Source organism: Lissotriton helveticus, chromosome 1_2, assembly GCF_964261635.1.
Source record: "Lissotriton helveticus chromosome 1_2, aLisHel1.1, whole genome shotgun sequence".
NCBI lineage: Eukaryota > Metazoa > Chordata > Amphibia > Caudata > Salamandridae > Lissotriton > Lissotriton helveticus.
The window spans coordinates 102865201-102878104 of record NC_136058.1 but is presented as its reverse complement, the minus strand read 5'-3'; the positions used below and the strand labels follow the sequence as shown (position 1 = coordinate 102878104).

Sequence of the window (12904 nt, the reverse complement as noted above, 5' to 3'; positions counted from 1 at the left end):
AAAGAGTGGATGCCACATCTTTTGCCGTTTCAATAATCAGCATCATCCAGTCCCTGGAGCAGCGGTTGGAAATTAATGACCACCGCTCCAGGAACTTTTTGACGTCGATAAAGAGAGCGGGGGCGTTCCGGACTCTCAGGCCTGAAGGAATGACACCTGCTTTAAGATATTCGAACATATAGAATGCGTGTGATTCTATACGTTTTAATCTTTTGCGCATGTTAAGGAGATTCTGCCATTCACTATTACCTATTTGGTGGGAAGGTACTGGGCCACTGTCTCCTGCTAGTTTTCCCATAAGTGTATTGAAATCCTCATCGGTAAACCCAAAGGTCTGAAAGTTATCCATGATGGGTTCTGACTCCCCTCTCCTTCCTCCCAAGTGCAGTCCTATCGAGACAAGAACTGCCTAAAATACCCGGTAAGTCAAATATAAGGAAGAAACTTAGAAAATTGATTAACTGTCCTAAAAAATGGTCACGTGAGAACAAACTGAAACCTGCAGCACAGTGAAACAATACAAAAAAGCAATAAATGACAAAGATTTGATATAAGAAATCCCACGGTTCAAAAACCGCGAAAGTAACCAACATGTACGAAGGGACCCCCTCAAAAGGTAAATTTGGCCCAGGAACAGAGGGGAGCATAAACACTGCAATGTGAGGACGTTCCTGCAATGGCCTTATATTTTAATTTGTACAATTACATCTATACATTTTCTATTTGGGTGATAAATACAAACAACATACTAAATAGGTTCAAAACATTACAAAGTTTATTTTTTAAGTTTTTCAGTTCATTTAAATACTAATTTTCATCACAAAAATCACAAAGGAAAAAATTACAATTCATATCAAAACCCTGACAAAAAACAGAGGAATCATAAATATATACAACACAATTAATATATAAAAATTATAACCCCTTGGTAACAAACATATCTCTCAACATCCTCACATGCTAACAATCATACCACACTCAACCTCATACTCAAATGGAGAAGGAACTGAATAGACAGTAAGCAGAATAACAATGCTAAAATATTGGCCCCCAGATGTACTATTAGGCCATCGCAGCAGGTCTACGCGCGTTTCGGCAGCACTCGGCCGCCTTCATCAGGACCTTTTCCTCGTGATACAATAAATACCAAGGGAACCTTTACTCCATTTATCCAAGAGGAACTAGAGTGTCTTTGGGTGGCTCACACACACACAGACAAGGTGAGGCCTACTGATCTGGACACTCGCCTCACTCAGAACACTGCTGGACAGGCAAAAGGATGCCAGAGATTGTGAAAGAATGCCAGGTGGACTGAACCTGCTGCAATTGGAATCTGTGACCTATGCAAAGAACATGAGGAGGCTGGACCCTCCTCCCACTTGAACTCCAAGAATCATAAGGCTGATCCTCTGGATTGCTCCATGAACATAAACAAGCTGAAGAGGACATACTTTGTAGAATTTCAACAGCAATTGGACCGGCACTGAACTATGCTGAAGCACTCTGCCTCACACCCTGAGAGTCTCTAAGAGTTTCCTTTGATGTCCTGGACTCCTTGGAAAAGTAGCCCTGTAGTTATTTGGGCACCAAAAAAAGGTTGGAAACTTTTTCAAAACGTTGGCTCCGGAGCTTCAAGGCGAACAAATGCAAAAATTATCTAGTTAGCAGTTCCTCAACGTCATATTGAATTTCAGGTTTGTCCTGCTTAGAGAAGAATTTTACTCAGAAAAACAACTTCCCCTTTCAGGTTGGAACTTAGAAACTTTTTCAAACTTCCCTACTTCCTGGCCCAAGTAGGGCCAATCCACTTGCTATAAGCAACCCATGCTCCATAGCAGCCAGCCTCAAATCACACATAGGTCCCAGTATTTTTATAAATTGGAGTGGGATAATTATTGTGTTTTGGTACTTCTAAATGTTATAGACATGTGCCATTACTATAAAAGGTAGAGCTCAGCTTTAAAGTACTACAACCTTTGACTGGACCTAACAAAATAGTGCCTTTATACCTTTTGGTGGACACCAATCCTCCCCAACTAACAAATAACTTTCTCAAACCAGGCAATCTACTTTATCTCATCACTCAGCTTTGATGGAGTTCATAGAAGGCTGTCTGGCAGCAAGGGTAACTTCCACCAGCTTAGTGAGCAAATCAAACACATTTAACTGCCACCATCCAGTCCCCACGGATAGAGGTGTAGGTTAAGATTAGGGTGCAAGACCTTGTCCTATTGCTGAGAGTGGCGGTTCTTCCAAAGTGCTAACTGTTATCATAGGAAAACTGCTCGAGCTTAAGCAGCTCTAGGTACCACACTCTTCTAGACACCTCTGGGGAAAGAAAGATCACCTGGCCTCAGTCCTTCCCGATCCTCTTCAGTTCCAAAGGAAAATAGGCAGTGGTGGCAATGCATAAAGGAATCCTTCAGCACTTCTGTGCCTACATTTGTCTCTTTGTGAATGCTTTGGAGCAAATTAATTCGACCGACGCCACCTACCGACACGCAGGGGTACTGCTATGAAAACATTCCTCCTGATCCAGTTTGATGCCTGGGGTAATTTTAAGGTAAAGAATCTATAACTAATATATGTCTCTTACAGATCTATCGTTACCAAAGGTAAGTAACTTGTTCATCTGCAAGAGACTATTAGTTATAGATTCCTTACCTTAGAATAGATACCCTAGCAATACCAACCCCAAAGGTGGGTCTGCAAACTAAGTTCATACCAGAAAGTCTTGGAGAACTGAACAGCCAAAGAAGCAGTCTCTCCGGACTTGGATGTCCAGGAAGTAGTGTTTCGTGAACGTGTGCAGGGATGCCCACGTGGCTGCCTGCAGATGTCACTGAGGGGGACTCCACATCCCAAAGCAGTAGAGGCTGCCGTTGCGCTGGTAGAATGGGCGTGCAGTCTGGAGGTTCTGGAGGTTCCTTCTTTGTCAAGGAATAACAGATTTTGATGCAAAGAATGACCCACCAAGAGATGGACCATTTTTGCACGCCCGACCTTTCTTAGCGCCCACATAGCCAACAAAGATCTGGTCATCCACCTGGAATTGCTTTGTGCAATCCAGATAAAAGGATAGTGCACATTTTGGATCCAGACGGTAGAGCCTCTCTTCCTCCTTTCAAGGATGCGGGGGTGGGAAGAAGGTAGGCAAAGTGATGGTCTGTCCAATGTGCAAAGAGGAAATCACTCTGGGAAGAAAAGAAGGTCTAGATCTAAGGAAAACCTTGTACGGATGAACAGCAAAGAAAGGAGGCTTAGAAGACAGAGCCTGAAGCTCACTCATCCTGCGAGCAGAGGTGATGGCAACCAGAAAAGCAGTTTTTAAAGTCAAGAGTCTGTGAGGACAATTATGCAGTGGCTCGAAAGGAACACACATAAGGTAAGTCAAGACCAGATCCAAGTTCCACTGGGGCATTACGAAAGGAATAGGAGGAAAAAGATGAGCAATGTCCTTTAGAAATCTATTTACAATAGGGGACTTGAAAAGAGAAGGCTGATCAGGAAGCTGAGGAAAAACTGAAATGGCCGATAGATAGCCCTTAAGGGTGCCCAGAGCAGAGCCCTGCTGGGCCAAAGAAAGAAGGAACAAACAAACTTCAGAAAGAGGGACAGAAAGGGGATGCACAGCCTTTGCTGCGCACCACGCCACACATTTGTTCCATCTACAGGCATATACAGATTTAGTGGGGGGCCGCCTGGCTACCAAGATTACATTACAGACTTCGGGAGGAAGGTCAAAAGCTGTCAACTGTTGCCGCTCAATCTCCACGCAAGGAGGTGGAGGCTAACAGGTTCGGGTGGAGGACCATCCCCTGGTGCTGTGACAGAAGATCCTCCAGAAGAGGCAGTCTGATCAGCGGACCGATGGCCATGTGCAATAGCTTAATCCGGAGCCACAAGAATGACTTGGGCCCGGTAGCGCTTGATCTTCTGCAGCACTCTGGGCAGAAGTGGTATAGGCGGAAAGGCGTATAGAATACCGCAACTCCACTCTCAACGAAAAGAGTCGTCGAGCGGCTGCCGCCTTGGAAATTCCAACGCACAGAACTGCTGACATTGCGTTGTTCTCTTTGGTAACAAACAGATCTAACCACGGCTCTCCCCACGGTTGAAAGAGAACTTGCAGCATCTCCAAGTGAAGACGCCATTCGTGATCCCCATTATGCACCTGCGGCTGAGTCGTCTGTCCTCCCGTTCACGGAACTTGCCAGGTCCCATATCCAAAGGTGGAGAGCCTCTTGACAAAGAGTCCACAACCCCACCCGCCCTGTTTATTGCAGTACCAAAAGGCGGTAGTGTTGTCCGTGAACACCGCACTACTCTTCCCAGCACAGAGGGAAGGAATGCCTTCAGTGCAAGACGAATCGCCCAAAGCTCCAGAAGGTTGATTTGGAGCTCGGGTCCCACCGGAGACCAGAGACCTCTGATCTCTGCCTCTCCCATGTGCCTGCCCCCCCACCCCCAGAAGTGATGCATCTGTCACCACTGTGAACTATGGTTGGGGAAGGGAGAGGGTTCTGCCGCTGACCCAATCCTGGATCCTTAGCCACCACTGCAATTGGTGTGCAGTGCCCTCCGAGATCTGAACGCAATTGGAAAGATTCCCCTGATGCTGTGCCCACTTGAACTTCAGGTCCCACTGCAGAGCCTGCATGCCACCTGGCATGATCCACCAGCAGGATGCAGGCGCTCATGAGGCCCAGCAGTGTCAGGGTAATTCTTATCGAAACCCAGGGCAGAGGCTGAAAGCTCAGAATCATAGCCCAAATATCCCGGACTGCGTTGTATCCAGAACATCTCCAATAAAAAGGAGCTTCTGAGAGGGAATCAGGTGTTACTTCAGCACATTGATAGTGAACCCCAGAAAATTCAGGAGGTCCACCGTAGTCTGGAGGTGGAAGAAGACAGCCTGCGGCGAGCCCGCCTTCAACAGCAAGTCATCGAGATAGGGGAAGACTGGAACCCCGGATCTGCGCAGATGAGCTGCAACCACGCCATCATTTTCGTGAACACCCGAGGGGCGCTGGTAAGGCCAAAGGGGCGCATGTTAAAATGAAAATGCTCGTGGCCTACTGTAAACCGTAGGCAACGCCTGTGGGCCGGCAGGACGGGGAGGTGGAAATAGGCGTCCTGCAAGTCCAACGCTACCATCCAATCTCCAGGGTCGAGAGCAGACAGAACCTGAGCCAATGTCAACATATTGAACTTCTACTTCCGGAGGAAGCAGTTGACGTCCATAAGATCTAAGATAGGATGCAGGCCTTTGTCCTTCTTGGGTACCAGAAAGTAGTGGGAGTAGCAACCACGACCGACTTCTGGCACAGGGACGCGCTCTACTATGGCTCCCTTGCCCAAGAGAGCCATAACTTCCAGGTGGAGAAGGGCCAAGTGATCCTACGACATGCAATGGAATGTAGTTGGCATGGATGGAGGAGTTATCTCAAAGTGGAGGGAGTAGCCCCTTCGGACTATCTGCTAAACCCACCTGTCTGACGTGATGTTCTGCCAGTGGGGAAGGTGATGGTGAATCCTCCCGCCCACACGCAACTGGTGGCCCTGGAGGGTCGGACTAGGAAAGTTGTGAGGCTGCTGCAGAGGAGGCACTGGTGGTCTGGCTCAGCCTGTGGCCCCCTGACCCACAACGCTGAGACCAACGTCCCTGGCAGCGCAGAGATTGAACAGTTTGCACAGGCCTGTGGCTCTAGATGGAACGTGGTGGGGCACCCCTTCCGTATCCACGAAAGGGGCGAAAAGCAGACTGCGCGGGGCGAGAAGTGGTAGCGAGGCCCAAGGATCTGGCCGTAGCCCTAGAGTCCTTAAAGCACTCGAATGTGTTGTCCGCCTTGTCGCCAAGCTAACGACCGCCATCAAAGGGCAAGTCCAAAAGAGTCGATTAGACATCGCCTGAAAAGCCAGTGGACCTCAGACAGGCATAGCTTCTTAGGGCTACCGACGTTAAAATTGTTCTGCCTAGCGAGTCGGCTGTGTCCAGCCCACACCCAATGGCGAACTTCTCTACATCTCTGCCCTCAGCGAATGCACGGGAGAGAATGGCCTGGGCCTCCTCCAGACACTGTGGCAGCACCTGCGCAACCGTGTCCCACACAGAGTGGGTGTAATGGCCCAAAAGACATGCCGTGTTCACCAACCTCAGTCCCAAGCTGGCGGAAGAAAACATCTTCTTTCCAAGATGATCCAGCTTCTTGGGTTCCCTATCTGGGGGAGCAGTAGGGAATGCACCCTTAGAATTAGAGGCTTGGACCAACAAGCTCTCAGGGGTAGGGTTTTGGGAGTGGAAAATAGGGTCGCCCGGGGCCAGCCCGTGGCGTTGGGCAATCATCCTATCCACAGGAGCCCCTGCGCTGTGCTTGGAATAGGTGCCCAGAAGGATGTCAGTGAGGGCCTTGTTGAATGGCAGCAGGGGCTCCGAAGAGGCCGTTGCCAGTTGAAGAACCTCAGTCAGGAGGTTGGTCCTGACTGCCACCGTAGGAAGCTCAAGGTTCAAGGCCTCAGCCGCCCTACGCAACACCGTTGTGTATGATGCACCCTCCTCCTTAGCCACGGTAGAGGAAGAAAGCATACCAAGGTCTGGTGAGGTGTCCAGACTACTGGTATCACCCAACTCCTCTCTCCAGTCCAGTTCACTGAACTGGTCTGCTAGAGGGTCAACTGAGCCCACCCAGTCCTCCTCTACCTCATCTGGCTGCCACTCAGGGCGATAGGGACGCCAGGATAGAGCAAGGGTAGAAAACTACCGGTCGGCGTCGGATCCGGCATCGGTCAACGTAGGTCCAGTGCCGTGTCCAGGTCAGGGTGGAGGCCGGGATCATCGCCGGCTGGGGACACACCCAGTATTGGAGGGGGCGGAGAGGTTGTCAGTGGATTCGATGCCGGAGGAGGTGTTCGAAGGTATAGAACCCCCAGGTGAGTCAGCGGGACCCGAAGGCGCACTGGCGGAGTATGGCTGCCAAAAGATCAAATTAAGGGCTTCGTAAAAACTACGAAGTTGGGCAGGGGTCGCTCCGGCTCCCAGAAAAGGAGGGAACCTCAGAGCAGACACAGCAGGCTCCGAAGGATGACGACTGTCCGCATCCTGCGTCACGTTGGCCGAAGGACGGAGAGATCGCAAAGAGAGACGGTGCTTCTTTGCCTTCTTTTTGTGCTTCGACTTACTCAAAGACTTCGACGATGAGCGATGGTGATGGCTCCGCAACCGGCCCCACGACCTACCTCTCTACGGGGACCTCGAGCAGGGCGGACTGTCGGGCTTCCGGAAGCTTTCGGGACCATTCCCGCAAGGACTTCGGGTTCATGGCCCAACAGTGGGAGTACGACTTTGGGTCGTGGTCGCGCTCCAGACACCAGAGGCACACGAGGTGCGGGTCTGTAACTGACATCACTTTGTGACAGGAGTCACAAGCTTTGAACCTGGTCCGATCTGACATCCCCACGTGCACCAGGAGTCAACAAAACTAGAAAAGAGGTTGACAAAAGTAAAACAATAGTTAGTCAAAAAGTGACTTAGGGTACCGTTCTCTCTGGATCTGACGTCAGCGCACGAGGGCGGCGTCTAAGTAGATACTACGATATCATCCCAGCAATCACGACGACGAACTGCTAAGAAAACATTTCTCCGGATCCAGTCCTATGCCTGGGGGTAATTCTGAGGTAAGGAATCTATAACTAATAGTTTCTTTCAGATAATTGTTTCTCGCATTCAGGATCCAAAAATATATCATGTTACTGCAGCCACTTACAGAGGCATAGACCCTTCTGGAACAGGGCTCAAGGCCCCACTCCACCCAGCTTTTTGCAGTACCACATGGCAATAGTGTTGTCCCTGAGAACCTACAACAGCCTACCCCTTAAAGACAGCAGGAAGGATTTCAGGGCCAAGTGGATCGTCCATAGCTACAGCAGATTGACATTGAGTTGACTTTCCACTTGAGAGCAAATATCTTTGATCGCCACTTGCCCCGAGCGGCCCATCAAACCCAACTGAAAAGCCTCTGTCACCACTGTGAGTTCTGGGTGGGGCGAGGTAGTGGTCTGAACATCACTCTGTCCAGTATTGCCCCAATGAATGGAATTCTCCGTGAGAATTTGAGGTGTGACTTTGGCTGGTCAATGAAGCTCCACAATGATGCCAAGAGACTGCTCATCATCTATGAGCCCGCCTTTAGCAGCCGATCATCGAGGGACGGTAATAAATGTACGCCTGACGTTGGAAGATGGGTAGTGACCACTGCTATCACTTTTGTGAATACATGAGGGACTGATGTAAAGGCTAAAGGGAAGCAAGGCAAAATTAAAGTGTTTTTGACCCACATGCTGCTTTCAACTAAGGAAAATAAGAAAAAGCAGTAGGTTCCTCACTCAGGAAGCAAAAATACAGGCAGTTCTCGCTATGGTGTATCCCACATCGATTATGCCAACTCTCTTTACCTTGGCATCCTGCCCTATCTCACCCACCGCCTTCAAATGGTTCAAAACCAGGCGCCAGACTGATCTTTCAAAAAAAACAGGCGCCAACATATTACTCCTCTTCTTAAGAAACTACATTGGCTTCCAATACCCCAAGATGCGCATTCAAGGTAGGATGCATCATCTTCAAATCTCTGAATAGTAAAAGCACAAAATTCATCAACAGTTTGATCAACAGATACACTCCTACACACAACCTACGATCTGCCCATATGCACCTCCTGAACACCATCCTTCAACGCGCTGGGGGGACTAGGTTTGCCACACTAGGCCCCAAACTCTGGAACTCCCTGCCACTTGAGATCAGATCCTGCTCAAACCTCATGAGCTTCCGCAAACTGTTAAAAACGTGGCTATTTAAACAGGCATACTAGTAACATCTTAGTCTAAATACCTTCAGAGCAGCACCAGGAAACCAACCTGGTGTACGTGCGCTTTACAAGTAAAGTTTAACATTAACATAACATAACACACGTAATGTCTGTGGGACTGTAATCAATCAATCAGTGGTTTGTTAAGCGCGACTACCCACCCGTAAGGGTCTCAAGGTGCTGGGGGTGGGGAGTGCAGGTTCTGGTCCATCAAGGAGGGGTCTGTCGAAAGTCACACAGTGGAGCAGGCAGCGGCCTCGAACCACTCCAGGGAGGGTGTTGAGGCTCGACGGGGAGGCAGATGGCACAGAGCTGCGGAGGAAGAGCATGCCAGTGACCAAGGTCAGAGGTATTACTCCTGTAGGCCAGTTATATGAAAATGAGCATCCAGCAAATCCAAGGACACCATCCAGTCTACTAAGTCCAAAACAGACAGAATTGCAGTGTAAGCCTCATGAGTTTGTCCTTCTGCAGGAAGGTATTTAGTGGGAAACTTTCTGGGAAAGTCTTGAGGCTCTGTACTTTTTAAGGACAAGGAGGCAGCAGGAACAGCATCCCTTGCTTTTCTTCGAGTCTAGTACCCATATGATGGAGCCTTTGGAAAGCAAAATATTTAACTCCTGCATTAAAATTGTCAAGGACTTCTCCAAAATTGTTTGTGGTATGGAAGGAAGATGGGTGGGGAAGAAGTAATGGGTAAGGCACAGCTGATTTGAATCATCTGTAAGCATGGGGATGAGCCATTGAGGATAAACTACAGCAGCTTCCCAAGCACAGTGTCTAATACTGTTGAAATCATCGAAGATTGACAAAGATTGGGAGTGGTGGTTAAGATCCACATTGGAAAGCGCAGAAAGAAACTAAGGAAAATGTTACCTACCCTGTAAGAATCTGTTTGTGACATGTAGTACTATAGATTCACATGCTGTGCATATTTCTGCAATCTAGTGTTGGGCTCGGACAAGTGCTTCTTGTTTTTCTTCTAAGAAGTCTGAGTCACGAGGTATAGTAACCCACATATTACTAGTAATATTTATGCGCATCAGCTCCTTCATTAGATTGATTGTCTACACACAGGGTGAGGATCAAAATGAAGCATCGAGATACAGAGAGATGACCATGTGAAGAATGAAGAAAAGCATCAGCAACCGCCAAAGGCTCTGGGGAGGAGGGTGGGTGCTTCGGAATCTACAGATGCTTACAGAATAAATAACATGTCCCGTTTGTTGCATGTGTAGCTGTAGATACACATGCTATGCACAGACTGTAAAGCAGTTTTCCCTAAGCGGTGGCTACCTGGAAGATGTTGAGGAGTACTGGAAACATGTATGAAGTACAGCCTGGCCAACGTTAGCTTGTTGGCATGTTGAGACATCCACACAGTAATGCATGGTGGAAGTGTGTGAAGCAGACCAGGTAGCTGCAGATGTCAGCTATAGGAATGATACCTAATGAAGTCATTGAGGACCCTCTTTTGTGGGGTCCAGCCAATGGAGTCTCTTGTCTTCCTTCAAGGGATGAGGCAAGGCAAAGAACGTTGAGAGGGTGATGAATTGCTCAATGTAAAAAGGAGTTATGGCTTTTACCAGGGTAGCTGCCTTTGTCTTCAGTTTGTGTGGGGAAAATAGGTGGTGTAGGGAGTCTGCACCGAGAGAAATTCACTCACTCGACAAGTTGAAACAACTGGAACGAAAACACAGTCTTTAGAGCCATAAGAAGCAACGAGCAGATGAGCATCGACTCAAAGACAGTACACGAGAAATGTTAGAACCAAATTAAGATCCCACTATGACACCACAAACGGTCTGGGAACCGTTAAGAATATGCACTGCAGGAGGTGAACAAGGATGGTTGGTTTCGTAAACAAAGAAACGCCGAAAGAGTGGATAAATAAACTTTAGCAGCGCCCACTTCAAGGCCTTGCTGGCCCAAAGACAAAACAAATGAAAAAATATCCGATAGTTTGGCCTGCAAATGGTCTGGCCTTCGGGCTACACACAAGACCACAAATTGGTCCCAGTGCCTAGCGTAAATAGACTGCATGGTCGGGGGTCTGGAAGTCAGGATGACATCCACAACTTCAGTTGGCGAATCAAACGATCTCAACTGCTTCCGCTCAATCTCCACGCATGGAGGCGTAGATCGCATGGGTTCAGGTGGAGAACCCTGGCCTTAGGCTGCAACAGTAGATATTCCCGAAGCAGTGGCCTGATCAAAGGGCAGATTGCCATACTAGAATGACTTGAGCTTGGTTGTTCCTGGTCTTCTTCAGAACACTAGGCAGGAGAGGTAAAGGTGGGAAGTCATACAGGGAAGGACCTTTGTGGAAACTCCAAGTGCAGACATTTGGACACTGTGCATCTTTAATAGTGGCAAAAAATAGCCATTTTTCTCCCCATTGTTGGAAGGCACCCCGTGCCACATCGGGGTGCAGCAGTCCTACGTGATCTGCCAGTTACCGTCAGCAGGAGTTGTCCATCCTTGCGTTTAATGGTCTTGCCAGGTGGTTCACAACCAGGGAAATACCCTGATGTTCCAACCACCACTGCAGGTGAAGAGTTTCCTGCCACGGAACCCATGGCTCCACTCCACCCTGTTTGCTAGAGTACCACGTGGCAGAGGGGTTGTTCGTAAGAACCTGTAGCAGCGTCCTATTCACGGAAGGGAGGAAGGTTTTCAACACCAGGCGAATTGTCTGCAACTCCATCACATCGATAGGGAGGCAGTTCTCTGATCTCCCCATCTGCTAGATGAGCTCCTCAACCCAGAAAAGATACATTTGTCACCACTGGGAGGGGCAGGGAGAGAAGCCTGCCGCCGGTCAAGTTGCGGTCATGCAGCCATCACTGCAGACCTTGTACATTCTCCTCAGAAATCTGGATGACATTGGACAGGTTTCCTTGGTGCTGGACCCTCAGACTTCAGAGCTCACTGTAGAACCCACACATCCTAACCAGCATTGTGGACAAGCAGGATGCATGAGGCCAACAGACCAAGAAGCCTCAGAGCTGCTCTCACCGAGATCCAGGACCAAAGCTGAAACATTGGGATCATAGACCGAATGCCCTAGACTGCTAACAGATGTTGGGAGGTTTGCAACAGCCAGTTATCTAGGTAGGTGGAAACTGAGGTATACCCAACCTCCGAAGATAGGCGGTGAAAACCACCATCACTTTCGTGAACACTCAAGGGATGATGGTAAGGCTAAAGGGTAGCAAAGCAAACTGAAAATTACTTTGGCCAACCTTACACTGCAGGTACACTGCAGGTAACATCTGTGAGACTGCAATGTGGGCACAAGAAAGTATGCGTCCTGAAGGTCCAAGGCTAGAACCCAGTCACACAGATCCAGTGAAGACAGTACCTGGGCCAGTGTGAGCATATTACATTTGTCCTTCCACAGGAAGGCATTTGGAGGGCAAAGGTCTAAAATAGGACAAAGGTATCCATTCCTCTTCTGGATTAGAAAATAGCTTGAGTAATAACCCATCCATATTTCCAAGTCCAGAAGCTTTTCGATGGTCCTTTTGCATAGTAGAGTGCACACTTCATGCAGCAAGATGTATATGTGCTCCTCTGAAAGCCACTCTGATGTGGAAGGAAGCTGCAGTGGGTCAAAAAGGAACAAAGTGCTGAGCCCTACAGATTCTCTGGAGGACCGATCCGTCATGTGTGGTGCACTCTCACCCTAGTAGGAAATGATGGATCCCACAGAGGGTGAGATCTCACAAGGTGGTTGTGCAGTCCTAATGGCATATTAAAGCAGCATGGAGGCTGATGCCGCAAGGAAAGGGGTCTGGCAAGGTCGGTGCTCTTGGGTACCTGCGTGTTGCTTGGGTGATCCTCGTCCCTGGCCACAAAAAGACAATTGCAGGGGTAGGGACCCTGGCATTGGCTATACACCAACCATCTGGAGTAGCCTCAGGAGAAGTGAAACTGCTGAGGAAACTGGCAGGTGTCGGCAGGCCCAAAGAACGTGCCATGGCTCCACTTTTACTAAAGCGTTCTTGGTCAGAATCAGCTTTCTTGCCAAATAAGTAGGA

At 48.7% G+C, this 12904-nt stretch overlaps 1 protein-coding gene across 14 annotated transcripts in view; it reads right to left on the bottom strand.

The window, feature by feature from the left end:
- DOCK7 (dedicator of cytokinesis 7) overlaps positions 1–12904 on the bottom strand; it is an 870736-nt gene that overhangs the window by 391163 nt on the left and 466669 nt on the right. The gene's annotated exons all lie outside the window — the stretch shown is intronic.